Below are 23,492 nucleotides of genomic sequence, written 5' to 3'. Positions count from 1 at the left end.
AAAGATCCGATTTGGAAAGACATCAAGAGCAAATGGCATGAAAAGACACACACACAGATTCGGCATTATTATCTGGTTAGAAACAACATACTGTTCAAACGCTGCACTGTTGATGACAAGCTATGGGTACTTTGCATTCCTGACGATTTTGTTAATAAGCTCATTTGGTACATTCATTTCAGCTACGCACATTTTGGTCCACGAAAATGTTATCATATTCTTCGAACGACTTGTTATTTTAACAATATGGAAAAAAGAATTCGAAGAGTCTTGTCTATTTGTAAACTTTGTCAAAAGGCGAAACCATCTACTGTCTCACATCGTGCTCCGTTGTTTCCTATTATTCCTTCTAAATTAAAAGAATTTGCTGCTGTTGATCTCTTGGGACCGCTTGTCAGAACATCCAATGGATTTTCGTACGTTCTAGTCGCTATTGAACTTACTTCAAAATTTGTTTCTTTCACTCCGTTACGTAAAGCCACTGGACGATCTGTATCCAACGCCTTTGTTAAAAATTTCTTACGTGAAGTTGGCCACGTTGCTAAAGTCATTTCAGATAACGGACCGCAATTTAGATCTGCTGTTTGGTCACGCACGCTTCGGAATCATAAAATCAAACCTGTTTTTATTTCATTGTACTCACCACATTGTAACCCGTCTGAACGGATTATGAAAGAAATCAATAAGCTTTGCAGACTTTATTGTCACAGAAAGCATCAGCATTGGGACAGATATTTACACTTATTTCAAAATGTGCTGAATGAAATGCCTCATGATTCCACTGCTTTACCACCTACTCTTGTACTAAAGAATGAAGAACCACCGAACAGAATCAGAGAGCTTGTACCTTTCCCAAATACACGTAAACTTCGACACAAAGACATAATTGATTTGGCTCTTAAAAATATAAAATCTGCAGCAGACAAAAGGAGAAAACTACACGGTAAAGCAAATGCAAAGAAATTGTATATTGGTCAGAAAGTTCTCATTAAAGCTCATTCATTGTCACATAAGAAGAAACACTTGAGTCACAAATTCTTTCTAGTTTACAATGGACCTTACAGAATCCGACGTATACCACATGATAATTGCGTTGAAGTTGAAACTCTGCGTACTAGGAAGAGTAAAGGTTTACACCACATTTCACATGTAAAACCGTTTATTGAAAGATAATCTGCCTTTTTAACTTTGTCTTTGCCATATAACTTTTCACTTTACACTACTAGTATGCTTTGTCAGACTTAGAATCTGTTAATGTGCAACAATGTTTGAAGTTAAATATCCAGTCAAGAACCAAGAGAACTTATTTAAACAGAAATTAAGAATGCATTGTTATAGTGAACTGACGACACATCGTTATTGTGTGTGTACATTCTTGTTTGTTAGTGGCACGATTACGTAACGACCATAAGGCTCACATACTTAAAACATATACTGATACTGCTAATGAGATTTTAATGCAACATTTTGGTTTACTTGAAAATATATTCTGGATTTAAAGTACTTTCTGTGAGATACCAGATGACACAGTGGTTAGTTTATGTGACAGCTACACGATTTTATCACGACGCTACTAATGAGTGACAATATACAATGTTGCTTTTGCGGTGTTTCTGTTTTATATCTGCACAGTTTTTCTGTTTTATTCTGGAAAGTAAAACATGTTTTAGTAGTAACTTTTGTAGTATAGCTACAATGAGACAGGGTTTTCCGTAGCACAACAATACGTTACAGCACAGTGCGTTCTTCACCACAACAATAAGCGTAATAACTAAGATATCTATACACAAAGCATTTCACTTTCGTTTATGATGGGGTAAGTACATTGACTTCTGCAGAACTTAGCTTTCGGAGGACGATAACTACGACACTTCCACACAGATTATGTTGCAACAAGACGCACATTTAGCGCAACAGCACACGTATTTGAGTGATTAATTTTGTACTTAAACCATTTATTTTTCAAGATTTTTGAATTACAAAGAAAGTTTTCCGTGATACATTTCATTCCATTGCTGTAATCTGTAACACCTGAGGGTATAATTACAGTAATCGTCAGGGGGGTACACGCCTACTTTGTGTACCATGTGTTTGGCAAGCACATGGAACCCTATCTAATATGTATGGTATTTGCTTATACAACTTTACACATCGGTACCATATCTCTCTAACACACAAATTACACAGCTATCTGATCATTTAACTGAGAGAAACAAACATTTATTTTACTATATCAGTGACAGATGTTTACGTAATTACACAGTTGGATAACTTCACACTTATGAAACTGTATTTTGTCTGTACTTTGTAAACTGTTCATATTTTTTCAGAATCATTGTGATACTATGAGAGCTTTGAATGATGTATTTGGTATGAGATCATGATTTTTAAAGTACGTTTGAAGCAGCTGACACTTTTGACATGAGCAGAGAATTTTTTTAGGCTTAGAAATTATTGGAGGAAGTTACGACGTTTTTGAGATTTGACTGAGGTGTTATGATGTTATTATTATGATGACGATGTGTACTATGCTGTTGAGATATGTTTATGATCAATAAGATGATGCTACCGTATATGAGGAATAAGAAGTATGTTGGAAACCAAGAATCGTACCTTAAGAGTTATGAAATGTGCGTAAATGCGTGACTGTATCAGAATGCTGACGAATATTTTATTTGGACACTTATATTTATAGGATTTTCTTTCTACAGATTTGCAACGCTAATTCTTGACCTGTGAAATACTTTTATGTGAGACTGTCACTGTAGCGGAAACTGGTGTCGTAAATATTTCCGTAAGAAAGTTAAGTGACCACCTGCACGTAATGCGTTGTGGGCACGCAGCTGTGTCAAACACCTGGAGAACAAGCCATTAGGGTGTGCCTTTCCGGAAGCACAGGTAGAAAAAAAAAAAAAAAAGGAAAAAAGGCAGGCCTTTATCCTCGCCATTGACATTCCTTTAGAGAAAATATTGCAAATGCGACACCCTCATTACTTCCATTAACCTTGCTATTGACATTCCTTTGTAGAAAGCATCGCAAATATTACACGCTCATTATCTGAAAACATATGATTACTCGTACTTTGTGCTAATTACTGCAATGCTTATGAATTGATGGGAAATATTCGTACATCTGCACACCTGATTACGACAAGTGTCTTTCTATGAGAGTTGAGAGCTACTGACTTACGAAATGCCACATGACTATTGAATGATATTTTTATGCTTTGCTTTTCGTAGTTGCTTATTTCACTTGATATCTGGTTTCCAGCTGTGTTGCAGCATTGCTTTTATAAAATAAAATGCATTTGCTAATGTGAACACTTTCTGTCAACAGATCTATTAAATAATTATTTTATGATCCACATTCTTTAAAAAAGGAGCACTTGGAAAGGAAAGAACAATAAGAAGGAACTAGTAACAGTAACACATAATTTTCTTTTCAAGTACATGGTAATATTTCTTTTTACAATCAGTTGTTGTGGTGCACCACTTTAATTACATAGATATTAAGATGTGAATATACATTTCCCTTATCTGCATTGTTGTTTTTACTGTAATATTTTTTCTGCTTGAGCTTTGTCATGTATAGATATAAGTTTTATATTTTTTATATTTGCTGCTGCTGTTTGCCAGGCATAGTGCTACTGAATTTTAAATTGTGTTACTCTGTTAAGCTAGTTTTGCTACTGACTTATTTTTCTTGTTACTGTACATTGGCTCATATTAGTTGTAATGTTGCATTGCTTGGTAATTTATATTTACTGTAGCTTGCTTTGCAATTTTCCATTTTTTTTTGCATTGCTGTTTGTGTTAATTTCTTATGTGCTGCTGCATTGCCTCGTCCCTTAGTTTAGCATCTGAGCTCAGTAGATTTAAGTTAGCTTAAGAGGAGTAGACTATATAAGAAACTAACTATTATAAATTTATAAGAAATGCATTGAGAAGCTATCAGAAAATGGTCTGGCAACATAAAAAGGATACTGTACAGTGGAGAAAAACTATTATTGACAGAGGATGTGAACAGAATACAGAAAGCAGGGAGAAAAACTATTTTTGACAGAGGATGTGAACAAAATACAGAAAGCATGCTTAGATAGAATTTTTTTGGTGGAAACAAAGGATGAAATAAGAGGAAAGATATATGATGTTTTGGGTTGGACTGCAGTACCAAATGTTACACTGAAAACGAACCCTGTCCTTTCCTATTGGTGTTATCCCACTATGTGTTTGTGTACCCTTGTGTATTTGTTTTCTTCCTGTGTCTGTGTAGTTTCATAGAATTTTTTCTTCTTTTAATATTAAGCTACATTCACTATGATGAGGAATACTGTTATCCTCGAATATAATTGGCATTAATAATATGTTATTTACTTTGTAAAGATGTTAGACGTTATTAATTCTGTTTTGTTTTAATGCTCATGTATAAAGTTGATGTTTCAAAAGTTATTCTGATCTTTTATGTATTTACTTATGTCATAATTCCTGTAACATTGATGTATATGTTTATTTCTATTCTTTTGTAAAGCCCCTATTACTACAAATGTTATCTGTATTATTATGTTTTTAGTGATGTATTTTGTACCTTTGTAATTGTATTCTCATGTTATAAAATTGTAATTGACACCAGTTCATCTTATTATTAACTTGTAAGTTACATTTCACTGCACACGTTTCTGTTGGTCATAGTTTATGGGCAATATGTGAGAAGTAGGGACTGTTAGTGTTTGCACGTGTGTTAATAATTCAGCAAGGGACTGGATAACAGCATTGCTGGTTCTAAGGACAATTCCAAAAACTTTGTGAGTGCACAAGTGGTGGTTATGGACTTGCTATATTATCCGCAAGACTCTTCAATGGTGATTGTGCACCTGCACAGTCGCAACAGATGGCTGCTGGCCGTCTCTACAAGGACTACAGTGGGTCTGCATCTTTGATGGCCCACCAATACCATTATTTCTACAAGGACTACAGTGGGTCTGCGCCTCTGATGGCCCACCAATACCGTAATCTCTTCAAGGACTACATTGGGTCTACTCTGTGATGACCTACCTACTAATATTCTTCAAAACGTCGAATGACTCTGCTATGGGTTTGCTCTGTTGTGGCCCATTACCTGTCAGCATGTCAAGAGTCAGCACTGTCTTTCCGTTGGAAGGACAACGCTACTTCTTCAAGACTGCATGGAAATCCACTACTTCTGTGTGCAATTTCTTTTACTAATGAGACTTTGTGAAAAAAAAATGTAATTACTATTATGATGAATGATTAGGACTATCTTTATGGACTGTGAGAAAATTTTAGCTTTTGACCAACATTGTATCAATAAGTGTGTGCATTTAATTTCTTTGTTATTGTAATTATGAAAAATTTTATCAAATCATTATTGGGCACTGCCCAAAAAAAATTTGTAAAATTTTTTGTGGGGAGCATGGGGGCTATGGAAGTAGGTTGTTTATGTTTTCTCTATGTAAGTATGCTGTTTATGTTTTCTCTATGTAAGTAGGCTGTTTATGTTTTCTCTATGTAAGTAGGCTGTTTATGTTTTCTTATTGGCAACGTTACGTAGCGCTCAACATGAAAATCACTGGCTGTGCTGTGTGCAGTCTGTGGCTGCTTTGCATTGTTGTAATACTCGCCATTGTAGTGTTGGGCAGCTGGGCTGTTAACAGCGCATAGCGTTGCGCAGTTGGAGGTGAGCCGCCAGCAGTGGTGGATGTGGGGAGAGAGATGGCGGAGTTTTGAAATTTGTCATGAACTGCTATATTTATATATGATGATATCAAGGTAAATACATTGTTTGTTCTCTATTAATATCTTTCATTTGCTAACTATCCCTATCAGTAGTTAGTGCCTTCCATAGTTTGAATCTTTTATTTAGCTGGCAGTAGTGGCGCTCGCTGTATTGCAGTAGCTTGAGCAGCGAAGATTTTTGTGAGGTAAGTGATGTGTGAAAGGTATAGTTTAATGTTAGTCAGGGCCACTCTTTTGTACGGAATTTTGAAAGTCAGATTGCGTTGCGCTAACAAAATATTGTGTGTCAGTTTAAGGACAGTCTTGTATAATTGTTCAAAGGGGACGTTTCAAATTATGCCCTGCCTGAGACATATTGTTATCATAAAATCTGACTATGAAGTTTGTTGAAAAACTGATTACTTTGAAACTAAAGTTGAACTGTCTGTCTCCTCTTACCGCGATGAACAGATAAATTTGGCGTGCATCTTCGCGGAGCGAAGATCACCTATAACTCGTCTTTGCGCAGCACATCTCTGCCAAAGCTGCGCGTGTTTTTCTAAGCAATTCAAACCTTACGAGCGTGATTCCAGATATCCAAAACAAGAAAAATTTATATGAAAATTTATTCACACGCACTTTCCAACGTTCATAGAATTTTCTGACACAGAAAACGCACTCGACAATGCAAAATGGTGCAAAATTTTTGCAATTCTGAGAAAAACATATGTACAACTAAAGAAAATGACGGGTAATATATCATATGTATGAGAACCAAGAAGAAACAATGAGAATGCAAGGCCATGAACAAAGCGCCCGTTTTAAGTAAGGTGTAAGAAAAGAATGCAGCCTTTTCCCCTACCGTTCTATCTGTACACTGAAGAAGTTATGACGGAAATAAAACAATAGGTTCAGGAGTGGGAATAAAATCCAGGATGAAAGAGGAACGACGATAAGATACGCTGACTACATCGGTATCCTCAGTGGGAGCGAGAAAGACCTACAGATCATATTGAACGAAGTAGGGGTGTACTGGGCACAGAATATAGACTGAGGGTAAACTGAAGAAAAAAGAAAGTGATGAAGAGTAGCAGAAATGGGATTAATAATATGAGTAAAAAAAGGCGCTAAACACCATTTTAGGTCATCAGTCCCCTAGAAGTTAAAACTACTTAAACCTATCTGACCTAAGGACATCACACACATCCATGCCTGAGACAGGATTCGAATCTGCCACCGTAGCAGCAGCGCTGTTCCAGAATGAAGCACTTAGAACCGCTCGGCCACAACGGCCGGCAATATGAGTAAAATTAACTTCAAAACTGTGGCTCCGGAAGTATACGCAGGTTTGGAATTCTGTCACCTTAGAAGCAAAATAACACATGACAGAAGACGGAAGAACATAAATAGCAGACTAGCACAAACAAAAAGGGCATTCCGGGACAAAAGAAGTGTTCTGCTATCAAACCTCTGCCTTAATTCGAAGAAGAAACTTCTGAGCACACTGTATATGTTTGGACCACAGCATTGTATGGCAGCTGGTTATAGACATTCGGTAGGGAAAGCGGAGAAGAAGAGGACCGAAGCGTCTGAGATGTGGAACAATGGAAGGACGCCAAAAATTAGTTGAAACGATATAGTGGAAACGAGCAGTTTCTCTGCAGAATCGGTGAGGATATAAATATATGGGAAACACTGACAAGAAGAAGGAACAGGATGATAGCATAAGCGTTCAGACGTCAGGGAATCAGAATGAGATTTTCACTCTGCAGCGGAGTGTGCGCTGATATGAAACTTCCTGGCAGATTAAAACTGTGTGCCCGACCGAGACTCGAACTCGGGACCTTTGCCTTTCGCGGGCAAGTGCTCGCAGGAGAGCTTCTGTAAAATCTGGAAGGTAGGAGACGAGATACTGGCAGAAGTAAAGCTGTGAGAACCGGGCGTGAGTCGTGCTTCGGTAGCTCTGATGGTACAGCACTTGCCCGCGAAAGGCAAAGGTCCCGAGTTCGAGTCTCGGTCGGGCACACAGTTTTAATCTGCCAGGAAGTTTCATCAGGGAATCAGTTCCACAGTACTTGAGGGATCTGTACAGAACAGAAGCTGTTGGAGAAGACCGAGCTTGGAATATATCCAACAAGTAATTGGGCCCATTTATGCAATATGGAACCAACTCCAGATTTATAGTTTTGAGTTATATCATTGACCCGTGCTCCGGCTCGCGTTGGTGCTGTTGTAGGTTTCTGTCCTCTGTTGGAGGCCAGACTGTATCGTTTAGTTGACATGGTTGTAGTTGTTTGTATTCTTCTTGTGTTGACTGGCGCCACTTGGTTTCGCAAGCGTTGCCTGTCCGCTAGTGGCAGCAGCGGCGTAGTAACTGAGGCCCTATCTTTGGGGTGACGTCGTTGTTCTTCCGGGTCGTGTGAGTGAGCAGTTCGGCTGGGGGCGCAGAAGGGGCCAGGGCTGCACAGAGCGCGAACATGCCGGGACCGTTGGCAGTGTGCATGGACTGACAGATCGAAGGGCTGTGGTCACGAGGGTGCACAACCCCGTCGAAATCGGATCCTGCAAGTTTTAAGATAAGTGCATTTCAGTTTGAGTAGAGGAAGCTCCACCACTGTGAAATGTCGCGATTCTCCAATGACTTGGGTTCGTGCTGCTGCTCACAGTGTCGCCGAGGCGAAGAGCAGCGAGTGAAGTGCTTGGGGAAGGCGGATCTGGTTAGCTTTCGTGGGTTCAAATGGTTCAAATGGCTCCGAGCACTATGGGACTTAACATCTATGGTCATCAGTCCCCTAGAACCCAGAACCACTTAAACCTAACTAACCTAAGGACATCACACAACACCCAGCCATCACGAGGCAGAGAAAATCCCTGACCCCGCCGGGAATCGAACCCGGGAACCCGGGCGTGGGAAGCAAGAACGCTACCGCACGACCACGAGATGCGGGCTAGCTTTCGTGGGCTTCTAATTACTATTTACTACCTTCAGCTTGTTAATATTGTTAAGTTCTACTAGCAGTATTTTCCTCCCTAGTGGCCGCTAACGCCCCACTTACCTGTCCTGGTCGCATTCGGGAGGACGACGGTTCAATCCCGCGTCCGGCCATCCTGATTTAGGTTTTCCGTGATTTCCCTAAATCACTCCAGGCAAATGCCGGGATGGTTCCTCTGAAAGGGCACGGCCGAATTCCCTCCTCATCCTTCCCTAATCCGATGAGACCGATGACCTCGCTGTCTGGTCTCCTTCCCCGAAACCAACCAACCAACCAACCAACCTGCCCTGGGGGTCAGTGTATGTAACGGCAGTGTACGTTTCCTCGCCTTGCCACGGCTGTCCGGTGAGGGGTGTAAGTTTGACAGCTTTCTTGGTTGTAGATTGGTTGGCGATTCTTCTACTTTGGTCGTAGTGATTCCTTTCTTGTTCTGGGCGCTCTAACCACAGTATTCTGTGGGCGGAGTCCAGACAGCCGGTTTCAGCTTTCGCGTATTTTTCCATCTTTGAATATGGTTTTGTGGACGTTAGGTAGCCTCACCAAGATTATCATTAGTCACTCGTTAGACTCTCACTAGCCCGAGTTACTATATTGTGATGTGAATGCAAATCTTGGCTGTCTTTCTCATCGCTCGCGATAGTGTTTTTGGCCTCACCTATTCAGAGGTCGATTCCTGAAGCACCGTTTCTGACTGGCCCTTGTGTTTTATTATTGTGTTGTTGTTTTCTTGTTGTATTACCAAGTTACCATAATTTGTCTCACCTGTTTGGTGATCAGTTGCCTGTCTTTTAAATTAACTTTTGCTATTGCATTTCTGTTTGATAGTATGTCTGTTAATTTTTTTTAATAATTGTCATTCTTGGTGTTAAAAGCCTTCGGCCGTGACTGTGGTTACTTGCCTTAAAATTCTGATTGCGATCACATTGCCTTGTTTTCAAGACATTATTTGCTGTGTCTGTATTTTATGTATGTTTATTAAATCATTTTAATAATTGCCATTCTTGGCGTTAAAGGCCTTCAGCCATGACTGTGATTACTTGCCTTAAAATTCTGATTGCGACGACATTGCCTTGTTTTCAAAACATTATTTGCTGTGTCTGTATTTTATGCATGTTTGTTAATTTTTTTTAATAATTGCCGTTCTTGGCGTTAAAGGCCTTTAGCCGTGGCTGCGGTTACTTGCCGTAAAATTCTAATTGCGACCACATTGCCTTGTTTTCAAAATATTATTTGCTGTGTCTGCATTCTATGCTCATTTTAAAATTGTTATCTACTGAAAGTACTATTAATCAGGTAGTTGTTTCTTCCCTATTACTAATGTGTGATATTTTTATTTATTCCAAAGTCTGGAATTATTGTCTTAAAATAAATGTGAGAAATTGCAAAAGCAAACCAATATTAACTGACTCGGGCCCCATCCACAATCGTAACCGAATCCTGCCTTCTTTGAGTACCAGGTTTCAATCATGTTTTGCAAAACATTAAAAATAAAATTCTACAAGTACAATATAGACAAGGTGAGAATGTTATTACAGTGTACATTTTAGATATCAGAGTTGAAAATAAAGAAAGGTTTAAAATATAGATTTCCCTAGGTGGGAAGGGCCTAAATGGGAGTTGGTTCTTTATTGCATACCTCAATAAGTTAAAATGGCACTTGGATCTTTTGTGTTGTATTTTGAGGGACTGGATAGTTGCATCAGGAGCTTGAAAAACCTATAAATAGTGATGTTTGCATGTATTAATATATTAAACTTCAATTATTTACCAAACAGTATGAACATAATACAATGGAAAGACAAATAATACATTTTGCGCAGTGAATCACATGTTATTCCAAGGTGAAGTCCAACTCCCCATCAATCCCATCAATCTACTGAAGGGTTACTGTAAAACGTGGTAGCAGCACTCGGAATGAGATGCGTAATGGATGCGATGTCGCGCAATTTAGGCTGTGATATAGGCTTTCAATTAGGCCAAAAAGGTAACAGGAGCGATGAGAAGTTTACCACAGACTTTCAGTGACCAGCTCTTTTTTTTCTTGACATCAACTTCAACAAAATTTTCATGTAATTCTGCATTCATAAATATAGAGAAGGGTTTGCTCTTTAAGATTCTGATTTAACGGTGTTGCAGCCAAATTACATTGTTCTGATGTATGTCTTGTTTACCATTAATAATACTCTTTTCAAGTTGTGCGATTTCTTTAAAGTCATGTTTTTGGATCCTATGGACCTGTAGACATGACTTAGTTCCGTATTGCAAATCACTGCATCTTTGATTCTAGTGCTGGCAGTTGTTTCTGGACACTGTAGGTGGCAGCACATTACAGAAAGGAGTTGGTTCTATTTTGCATAACATGGTACACACCTTCAAGCACATTTTGCAATATAAATCCAAAAATCCATAAAATGGTGTTGGATCCTTATTGCATAACTTGGCCCTATTATGGATGAGAGATGTAAATGCTGCTGTGAAATGAAAAGATTGGCACAGGCTGGAGGACCGCATCAAACCAGTGAAATGACTAACGACCCAAAAAAAATCTGTTATTAAGAAGCAAACATATTACTTTTAGAGTTCCGTACCTCAGTCGGTAAAATACTGCCTCCTTATAGGAGCAGTTTGCTGTACATCTGCCTATCTGCCCAATTGTTACAAACCCCTTTTCTTAGTTACGAGTAGATGTACCAAGTTCAAATCTATGTCACATGCTAAGGTTTACGGTTCCTTAGCGCCGTAAAAACTCGAAGCTTCAAAGCCAATACAATCGATATGTGCAGCCACTTACGTCACATATTTTGACAATCACAAATTCACTCATCAAAACCTACGGTGTACTTCCTGTTGACCTAGAATCATGAAATTTTCCGGGATGCATAAGCCAGTGCAACTAAAGAAAAAAGTCCTAAAGTTGTTAATTTGTAATTACATCATACGAAAAAATTTTTTTGTTATTTGTTTTCTGGTTGTCTCTCTGTTCGTCCGTCTGTTAAGACATCTTTTTCTCAGGAACGGGGAGACGTACGAAGTTGGAATTTATATCACATAGTACGGTCTGTGGTCCCTTGGTGGTATAAGAAAGTAAAGATTCTAAGTCAATGCGATCAAAAGCTTCGGCTATTTATATCACATATTTTGATACTCGCAAAGTCATACACCAGAACCTATAAGGCATCTCCCGTTGACCTAGAATCATGAAATTTGGCAAGAAGCAAGGTTTCACAGCACAAGTAAAGGAAAGAAAAACAGAAAATTGTTTATTTGTAATTATCACACACGGAAAAATTTTTCTTTTGTCATTTGTTATCCCACTTCACACTTAAAATTAAAATGTTCTCGAAAGTCTTGGAATTCCCATGACCTATATCTTGCCAGTATCAGTGTCGATAACGCCAAAATCGCCGAAGTTCTTACTGGATGAACTGTCTATATACATAATTCAGTTTTTGCGAAATCACAAGAGAGCCTGTCCTTCTCGCACGTGGCCAATTTTGTTTGTAACAATATCAGGGCGGTAAGCCTTCAATAGTCTACAGTAATACCACCGTTTGCTAGTCATTATTCCAAACGCACCTCAACCTGTCCAGCCTTTTTCAGTCGTGTGTTGAAGAATTTTCTTCAGATTGTCATAAAGGTAGGAATCCATTACGTCAACTGCTATACATGCGACATGCCGACGAACATGCTGGCCATGTTCGATCTAAAATCGCACGACTTAGGCCCAGTGAAGTCGTGCGACGGTTTATACATCGATTAAAATGACTTCGTGACTCATATTTCAGCAAATTGATTGTTATAGGGCAGCCGCCAAACAATGGGGGTTTTTGGTCAAATGCAATGTGCTCGTTGCCTTGCCTCATTGCAGGAACATCCAGAGCCTTATCTAGGGTCGTGCTGGTTGCTCGGCCGCACCGCTGACCCCTGTCAAGACAATCTGTCAGTCATAAAGTTATTTATACAAGCCGTAGTCGTACGATTTCGATCCAGCGTGCGCGCCGCCCAAGCATTCTATCAAAGTTTCATACAAAAGAAAATTTCAAACGTGCGGAGAGGCATGATACAATGACGAAATCGTGTAGCGTCCGTCTACTCGATATTTTTATCGATATTCTGCACCAGGCCATCAATAATGAAAGGCTGTCGCTCAATTCGTTTCTCATAGTGCACATTTCAGGGAAATATGGTCTTGGTACAACAAATGAAGCTGGACAGAGACTCCTAGAATTCTGCCAAGAAAATTCATTGATAATTACTAATACACTGTTTCAACTACCAAAACGACGCCTATATACCTGGACTTCGCCAGATGGCCAACACCGGAACCAAATTGATTACATACTTTGTAATCAGAGGTGGAAGAGCGCGGTTCAGTCAGCTACAACAAGACCTGGGGCTGACTGCGGATCAGATCATGAGCTCCTGATTGCAAAATTTCGGCTGAAACTTCAGAATGTAGCAAAAAGTATCCCAACTTGCAGATACGACCTTAACTCTATACCCTCCGACTATGCTGTAGAGGTACAAAACAGATTTAATGTATTACAGCTGGAGGACAAAAGCTCGCAAGAGATGTGGACAGAAGTAGCTAATACTGTCAAGGAGGCCGCAGAGAAACACATTCCCAAGAAAAGGAACAGTAAGAAGGCTAGATGGCTATCAGTTGAGGCACTGCAAGTTGCAGAAGAACGAAGGAAAGCAAAAATCAAGGGAGATAGATCAGCTATGTTTGAATTAAATAAAGATTTTCAGAAATTAGCTAGAAGAGATAAAAATATATTCTTTAATGAACAGTGCAAGGAAGGTGAAGATAGTAACGTAATGGGGAAGACAAGAGATCTTTATAAGAAAATTAGAGAAATTAAAGGAAAATTCCAGGCAAAAATTGGAATGATAAAAGATAGAAACGGGAAAGATCTGAGTGAAGCAGAGGATGTTAAGGAAAGATGGGCAGAATATGTAGAAGACCTATACAAGAAAGAACTGCATCATGACAGGGCTCCTACTGCTGATGTTAATGTTAATTTAGAACTAGAACCAGATATTTTGGAGAGCGAAATCCAGTGGGCCCTCGAAAATATGGCTGATAACAAAACTAGTGGACATGATGAAATACCAGCAGAATTGTTTAAAGTCACTGGAAAGGATGCAGTGAAAGTGCTGCACTCAATATGTCGAAAAATATGGATCACGCAGCAGTGGCCAGAAGACTGGAAAAGATCAGTATTCATCCCCATTCCAAAGAAGAAAAGTTCTAAAGAATGCTCAGATTACCGAACAATCGCACTTATTTCACATGCTAGCAAAGTTATGTTGAAAATCTTACAAAATAGACTTCGCCAATATCTAGATCGAGAGCTGCCAGAAGAACAAGCTGGATTTAGGAAAGGAAGAGGAACTAGAGATCAAATTGCTAACATTCGGTGGATTATGGAAAAAGCGAGAGAATTCCAGAAAGATGTGTACCTCTGCTTTATTGACTACGCCAAAGCCTTTGACTGCGTCGATCACAACAAATTATGGAACGTACTGAAAAACATGGGTGTACCAGATCACTTCATTCATCTGATACGGAGTTTATACCTTGACCAAGAAGCCACGGTGAGAACTGTGTATGGAACAACGAAATGGATAAAGATTCAGAAAGGGGTCCGGCAAGGCTGCATACTGTCACCGTACTTATTCAATCTGTATGCAGAACATGTCATGAGGAATGCGAGGCTAGATGAAGGAGAAACAGGAATTAAAATAGCTGGAATAAATGTAAACAACCTCAGGTACGCGGATGATACGATCCTGTTGGCAGAAAGTGAAGAAGAATTGAGAACACACTTACTGAAGGTGAAAGACGAAAGTGAAAAGGCTGGTCTTATGCTGAATGTGAAGAAAACGAAAATTATGGCAACTACACCTACCAATTCATGGGATATAGCAGGAGAATCCATGGAGGTAGTGACCACATTCAGTTATCTCGGTTCCCAGATCTCTGCTGACGGTGACTGCAGCCATGAAATCCGGAGACGCCTGTTGCTCGGTAGACAGGCGATGTCAAACCTTGACAAGGTTATAAGGTCCAGAGATATAACACTAGCAACAAAGATCCGTATTGTTAGGGCTATGGTCTTTCCAGTTGTGATGTATGGATGTGAGACCTGGACCATTAGAAAGGCTGAACGGCGAAGAATTGACTCCTTCGAATTGTGGTGTTGGAGGAAACTTCTTAGAGTTCCATGGACGGCAAAGAGAACCAACAGATCAATATTGGAGCAAATTAAACCAGATTTCTCCCTGGAAGGTCTAATCTTAAAACAAAAGCTGACCTACTTTGGACACACAATGCGAAGGCATGCCTCGCTGGAAAAAACATTAATTCTGGGGAAGATTGAAGGAACTAGAAGAAGAGGACGTCAGAGGATGAGATGGATCGATGTCATCACAGAAGCAATGTGTTCCAACCTGGAAGGTCTACGGGAGAAAGTGCAAGACAGGAAAAAGTGGCGTGATTTGGTTCATGGGGTCACGAAGAGTCGGAACCGACTAAACGAATAGAGAGAGAGAGTGCACATTTGTGTTGCTACCCTCAAATGCTTCACGCCATTTTTTAACCATACTAACGATAGCATATTCTTCATACACTTCACTGGCCCACCGATGAATTTCGGCAGTTTTCACGTCTCTTGTATTTAAGAAACGAGCTGTGTTTAAGAAACAGGCTGAGTCATTTTAAATACGTATGTCTAAACTTTCATGCAAAAGAAAGCTACCATAATGGCGCTTCTTTATAGTCAACAGTTGAAAATATTTGGGGAAATGTCGTTTCTTTATAGTCAACAGTTTAAAATACTTGGCGAGTATATGCACCGCAAGGCTCCAATGGCAATATGTCAAGCCGTTACTTGCTTTCAAAGTTTCTTGTTATACTTAAGCTCGTTTTTGTAAGTGTTATGTCTGTATTTGACAGATATGTAAATTTTGACAACGAAACACGTAAACCTCAACCCATGGGAGCGGAACTATGTGAAAATTAAATTTCGAACGGAAATTTGTGACGATTCCGCAAGAAGATGCGAAATCCAAGATATCTGGTACATTAAATAATTCGTCTGCGAGAAAGCAATCCGTTTTCAATTAAATCTACATGTGCTAACTGACTGCAAAACAATATTGGCCCTGGGTATTGTTAATCTTTATCTTAGTCTTGCAAACAATCATTGTATCAGAACTGTTGTTGTAATTACAGAACAAATGGACATAAAAATTAATGCGGCTGGCAATCTGATAAAACTGCTAGAAAATTTACAAGACTGCACTTTATTGAAAACTTTTGCTGTTACTAAGTCGCAGAACTGATACCGATATTTTCACAAAAACACTCTTTGACAATCTTTGTGCCTTACAACGGACATGAGCTTTGAAGATAATTAAATTTATTGGCATACCTGTGCTCACGGAATATTCGTTCTGCTCTGCAACCTATTGCAACTAGGAATATGGATATGACTACCCAAAACCGAATTTCACTTGCCTAACTTTCGTTATGCGATGCAAAGCGGTGTCTTACTAATCTTCACAAAAATGCTTCTCAGTACAGAACTCGCGATATGCAGTGCGAGTATGCAAACTCATTTGTGAAAGATAAAAATGAAAAGTGAGTAACTAAAGTTAACGACTGATAAATGAGAACAAAGACTCCAAGTATAACTGTGCTTCATTAGGTCATAACAACAATATACCTTTTCATAAAGTCCTCAACCCAGACAAATTAGCAAAATATTTCTTAATAACTCTCTCGTGTACAACTGCCTTCCCTGACACCTGTTTCAACAATCAGACAAGTTCATGTGCTTTCTACAGCAAACTTTAACCACATACAATTCTCTAACAATAACGTACTACACAGTTACAAATACAGGGTGCCCCAAAATAATGTGTATACTCTTTGAAACTCAACATCTCTTAAATAAAAGGGGTTAGAAATATATTTTTTGTGGTGTTAGGTGCGTCATGGTCCGACTTAAGGTGGTAAATGTTCAAAACTCGTGTCCGTCCATCGCAGAACACCGTCGACAACGATTTACGACTGAGCGACATGACAACTTTATTGTTTCCAACGGAATAGCTTCACAGGCTTGCTCAATTTGCCCTCATTCAGTGTGTGTGGTCTCGCAGCGTAGACTGTGTTCTTCAGAGTACCTCACAGAAAGAAGTCTAGAGGAGTTAAATCTGGAAATCGAGCGAGATACTCCACACTCCCTCTTCGTCCTATCCATCTGGCAGGGAATGAGAAGAGCCCTCACATCCAGGTGAAAGTGAGGTGGCGCCCCATCCTATTGAAAGTAACAATCTTCATTTCCAAACACAACGCTAATACCAGGAGTTATCATTTTCAACATTTCCAAGTACGAGTCGCCCGTGACAGTGTTGTCAAAGAAGTACGGCCGCAGACCAGACTGTTACTCCCAGTAGATTAATATGCCTTTGCTCGTTTACATATGGATTCTCTCTCGCCCAGTACACGCGGTTAATTGTTCCGTCAAGTTTAAACGTCGCTTCATCTGACCAAAGAATTCGATCTTGGGAACGTTGCTCTTCTTCACATCTGTTAATGAACCACTCACAAAATTCGCTACGCCTATCAGTATCATCCTCTTTAAGGGCGTGGAGAAGTCTTGGAATGTAAGGCTTAAAGTTCTGAGACCGCAAAATTCTATGAACACTGCCTCTGCAGATCCCAGTCTCACGAGAGCATTGCCGCACAGATTTCTTCGGGGATCGTGCGTATGCCTGGATTACTGCACCAACACTCTCATTGTCTGCTGAACTTCTCTTTCGCCCGCCATATCCCTTCTTCATATCGTGCACCGCTCCTTCGACTTCAAACTTATGTCTGATTCTTGTAATTGTTACTCTTGTCGGTGGTAGTGTTCCAAATTCAACTCTCCAACGCCGGCGTACTGCAGTGACATTCTGTTTTAGAGTAACACTGTAGCACCCATTTCCGTTGTTCAAACTATAACGCCATGTTTCCTGACAATCCTGAAACAAAAGAAAACATTGTTATGTTTTTCACCGTCTTCTATATTATTACCCATAAACATTGTATTTCTGTCTCCTTTAATTAAAGAGATATTCTGTTTCAAAGAGTGTATACATTATTTTGGGACACACTGTATATTACTTTAAAAATTGGCTTTTGTCACTCTTGCATTGACATCATCTGATTTCCTCAAAACATATTATAACAAAATCTTTTTCAAATAATGCTGCCTCCATTACACAGCAGGCCAGCTTCCACACTTTCCAGACCAAGCACATAACCAGACTGACCAACACACACTACGCACTGCTACTCTCTGACTTACTCTAACATCTTTGGTCTCAAAACACAGACTTACGAAGATGATGATTATATCGATACTACAGACATTGAGTACATTTACCAAATTCACAACTTCATTCACATTTATGGCTGAAAATAAACGTGGCAAATAAGACAGCCCTTTTCAGCTCTAGAAACACGCCTCTTATCTAGCTAAATATGGATTAGTTGTACGCAGCAACGCTGTTTTCTTCGTTGTTTCTGATACTTTTCCATCTAAACTAAAAGCAGGCCTACTTATTAAGTGTGTATGTATAACAATTTAAACACTGTTATCCATGTTCCATATCAGCAGGCCTACAATAAGCCGGAAAAATATATGCATTTGAGACTGGCACAGAAACGTTACCTGCCTCCGATCGTCGCAAGGGCGAATGAGAGAAAAAACCAGTCCCATTTTCTGTGCACGACTTCTGTACACGCGACCTTGAAACCTTGGTGGTTACGTCAGTCGTGACGCATAGTTGATGTGTGGTAAGAGATGGATGTAGACATACAAAGTGGATATTTATGCAACGGGGCGCTGTGGGAAACCCAGAGAACAATTACTCAGCAGTAGCGTGTGTGCCGTATTTGAAGAACTTCCGGGGTCGCAGCTAAACCGCAGGAACTATTGTTTCGTTCACATTAAAAACAAGTGCTTCGAGGTCGCCATGTTTCTGCTATCTACAATTATAAACAATACAGTAAAAGTTATTCTAGCTGTGCCGCGAAAGCAGCCACACAGGTTCTGGAATGACTTAAATTGGGAGTAAACAGATCTTTTGTCGTGTTGACTAGAAATAACTTAATAGAACTCAGAGATACGTTGCCATAGGTACACGTATGTAAAAATACGTAACAAAATCAAAATCGTAAACCTATATAGTGATTGTGCGCAAAGCCAGTATCAAATATGAAAATATTAATCAATTATCATCGATTATCCCATTTTAAGCTTACTGCAGATAAAGAGTGTTTTTTAGGAGACGCGTTTCGGTTTTATTCCTTTGAGACCATCCCAGAAATATGGATACATATACGTTTTGATATTTACATATTAAAAAGGGTATTCGCCTGTAAAATTGGCTTATAATTTACTTATTGTTTGCCCATTTCTCACATATTCTGAAACCAGTGCTTTTTCCTTCATAGTTACCGAAAGTAATGGTCGAAATCAACCAACGTGCACGTTCACTCTTGGCAGTTTTTCAGCTTCTTTGAATCCAGTTTTGTTACGTTGTATTGGTGTTATTTCCACTTCACCTCACTTTTTTAAAACTTCACACTGGTAATAGTACTGCAGTTTCAAGTGTTCCGCAATCAGCAGTGTTTATGTTCATTCATTTGTTTTCTGTTTAGAGAGAGAGAGAGAGAGAGAGAGAGAGAGAGAGAAAGAGAGAGAGAAAGAGAGGGGGGGGGGGGAGAGTGAGAGAAAGACAGAGACAGAGAGAGAGAGAGCTTAGACGGAGGTGGAGTGGCAGAGAGAAAATGGTTGTCTGTGTGTGTGTGAGACGCTGGGTATGACTGGAAATTAATGACGATGTCTTAGGTCTTCATCAGACAATGAAGGAATACAGTGTTTCGCAGAATATATAAAAAAGAGACTAAAGCACAAGAAAAAGTTAATAGCCAATATTTTTAATCTACAAATACCAAGCACTCCGACTTCAGGCCACGAGTGGCCTACCGGGACCATCCGACCGCCGTGTCATCCTCAGTGGAGGATGCGGATAGGAGAGGCGTGGGGTCAGCACACTGCTCTCCCGGTCGTTATGATGGTAGTCTTGAACGAAGCCGCTACTATTCGGTCGAGTATCTCCTCAATTGGCATCACGAGGCTGAGTGCACCCCGAAAAATGGAAACAGCGCATGGCGGCCTGGATGGTCACCCATCCAAGTGCCGACCACGCCCGACAGCGCTTACTTTCGGTGATCTCATGGGAACCGGTGTATCCACTGCGGCAAGGCCGTTGCCATGAATACCAAGACGTATCCATATTTACCAGTCTGACCACAGAGGATGCTTTACAAACAAAAGCGTAACGCGTATGGTTCAAATGGCTCTGAGCACTATGGGACTTAACATCTGTGGTCATCAGTCCCCTAGAACTTAGAACTACTTAAACCTAACTAACCTAAGGACATCACATACATCCATGCCCGAGGCAGGATTCGAACCTGCGACCGTAGCAGTCTCGCGGTTCCGGACTGAGCGCCTAGAACTGCTAGACCACCGCGGCCGGCTAACGCGCATGGTAAAAGGTACTCTTTCATTACTTGTAGCAAGCTTAAGATGGAAAACCAATAATAATTTATTATAAGAGCCGCTGTGGAAGGTAGCTATCCAGACACACTACGAAAATACGAGGGGCGTTCAGTAAGTAATGCAACACATTTTTTTCTGAAAGCAGTTTGGTTTTATTCAGGATTCCTATATACCATACTATTGCCCACTTCTTTTCCTGCAAAACACAATCTCTGTTCAGTGCGATAGCCTTACGCCACCTTACTGAGGGGGCATAGCGGGCGGAAGGGGGGGGGGGGGGGGGTTATTCTGTACTAGCGCATGGTACCATTCTACTGGTCGACATCGGAGGCAGAACCAACGCCTTGCTGCGTCAATAACCTCTCCATCTTCCACGTACTACTTTCCGCTGAAATGCATCCATCATTGGACAAACGGATGGATGTTGGAAGGTGCGAGATCCTGGCTGTAGTATAGGTGAGGAAAATAATCCAATGGCCCCTCTCAGGAGTGCAGACTTGTGTGAGGCCTTGAGTTGCCATGGACAAGGAGAAGTTTCTTGGCATTTCTTATGGTGACGAACACGCTGAAGTCGTTTCTTCAATTTTCTGGGATAGAGTAATACATACCAGAGTCTATCGTTGCACGATGAGGAAGGACATTAAATGGAATAATCCTTTCAGAGTCAAATGGCTCTGAGTACTATGGAACTTAACATCTGAGGTCATGATTTCCCTAGACTAAGAACTACTTAAACCTAACTAACCTACGGACATCACACACATTCATGCCCGAGGCAGGATTATAACCTGCGACCGTAGCAGCAGCGTGGTTCCGGACTGAAGCGCCTAGAACCGCTCGGCCACAGCGGCCGGCTAACCCTCTCAGAGTACCAGAAGACCGTCGGCATGACTTTACCGACTGTGACGATGTTCCACAAAAAATTGTCAGAGTCAGACTTTTAACGCGCAAGCAGTTCCGCACCGATCTTCATCGTCTTCTGTTAGGCGGCGAGGAACCCAGGGGCACACATCACTGAGTGCCTCGACTGATCGACGAGTGTGTTAAGTCCATCAACAGAGACGTCCAGTTGAGCAGCGAGGTGTTTGATTGCAATCCGTTGATCACTTCGGATTAGAGTACACGCGCGTTCCAGCATTGCAGAAGTCACAGCTGTGTGCTTCGGGCTAGTACGCGTGAGACCGGACAGGTTTGAGCTGCCTTTCCCATAAGATTTCACACACATTTGAACAGTTTTGATTTGAGCTGCCTTGTTGCAATGATGACAGACACCTCGCCCAACGACTTGCCGTGTCTTTGTTCACAGCCAGGTCTCCGTAGACATTCTGCAAGAGCCTATGAATATCCGCGATGCTCTGGTTTTCCGCCAAAAGAAACTCAATGAAAGCTCTCTTCCTGGAACGCACCGCTTTCATAGACGTCGTTTTGAAAGCTTCGTAAGCGCTGCCACCTGTCGGAACGTCTTGAAGCTGTAGAGGCTGAAGCTGGAATATTCCACGATGTCCCACAACAGATTCAGCATTTTTTCAACTGAAATGTGCTGAGAAAAAAAATGTTGCGTTACTTACTCGTAAAAAGTTTGTTTATTCATCTTTAGTTTCACATCCAGTTTCGACTCCGTAGCAAATCATCACCAGGTGATCCATTTCAAAAGAAACAAAAAATATGAAAAATGACAAGGAAATGCACTGAGTGAGATTCAACCAGATAAGTATTCTCAAGCACTCTTCAAAATTCCAAGTTTCCAAGTTGAATATTGAACTTTAAATTCGCTATCAGCACCTCATTTGCTGTACATGATTTTGATGGTCGTTCAAAACCATGTCAAATGTTTCTCTAATCTATTTTAGTTCCTACTTTAAGATACATCGTTTTCCAAAACACTTGACTTTCTTTCCAAAACTTTTTTTTATATTCAAGTTTTGTACAAAAAGCGTGAAATATATTTAAATATCCATCGCTGTTCTTTTCTTAGTAAGGATATAGATCAAAAGAAAGCAGCGAAGTTCCAATTTATGCTGTGATTTAACATATTTTGACACATCCTTCACATAACTAGCAGCCTCTGATGAGTCCCTCATATCACTAATTAATTTTTCTTAGTTACCCTGATATTTACAAGCAATTAAATCTTCTTTTGCAAAACTGGACCTCACAATGGTCAATTTGATGCCCTATTTGTCCATTTCCCACTCTTCGTTGGATTATGAAAATTCGGACAAAACCCCATTGTGTGATTTCTAGTGAGACTTGTTTTCGTTCCGCTCAAATATTTGACCAAAAAGCGGGACGGTAACACACTCTGAAGCTGATAACTCCTAGATTTCAAACAGAAAAGTAAAAGTGTTCACAATAGGAAACTGAAGAACAGAACTAAGTTACATAACTACTGGTGTAGGCAAGTCAGACGTACACTTCTAGCTGGTTACATGACGTAGACATGCAGTCAAGGTCCTTGAGTAACAAACAGGTCCCCAGTGGTCGCAGGTGCGGCTGGACACGGTATCGAACAAAAAATATTGATACTTTACTCGTGGATAGTACTACAAGAAAAATATCGCACTCATCGTAGTGGCGAGAGTGAAGTACTGAGACTTTTCTTTAATCAAAAGATTAGAGCAAATACTCTCTATCGGCTAAAGTTTCAAACTCTGTCAACAATAAGTAGTAGATTTTCACGAGTTTCAAATAGAATAATACCAGTCTTAAATCAAGCAATATTTTTATTTAACTGCAAACTGCAATTTCTAAACAACTGGAACTTGAAATATGAAATTACATTACAAGTTATCAGAAAAAATTATTTCATAGTGGCCAAAAGTAAATAAATTAAATCTTACCGATGCTTTCCTTTTTTCCTCTGCACAGTCACTCAAAAATCAATCTTGGCAGATCGCTCTGTGATTTGTTCAGAACACCTTCTTAACACTGTAATTTTTTAACTTGGCTACTTCAAAACCAAACCTTTCGATTTTCGCCCTTATTCCAGCCATGTCTTTAAGTATTTATGCTAAGAAATACGTAAAGCACTAGCCCCCCCTCTTATAATCTTGTTAAGTAAATAATTTTACCCTGCTGAGGTGTTTTCTTAAATGCTTTCTCAAGTTTGAAGTATTTCCCGAAAACTTCGAATATTTCC

The sequence above is a fragment of the Schistocerca serialis genome, chromosome 2 (genome assembly GCF_023864345.2).
Source record: "Schistocerca serialis cubense isolate TAMUIC-IGC-003099 chromosome 2, iqSchSeri2.2, whole genome shotgun sequence".
NCBI classification, from domain to species: Eukaryota; Metazoa; Arthropoda; class Insecta; order Orthoptera; family Acrididae; genus Schistocerca; species Schistocerca serialis.
This window is presented reverse-complemented; position numbering follows the sequence as displayed.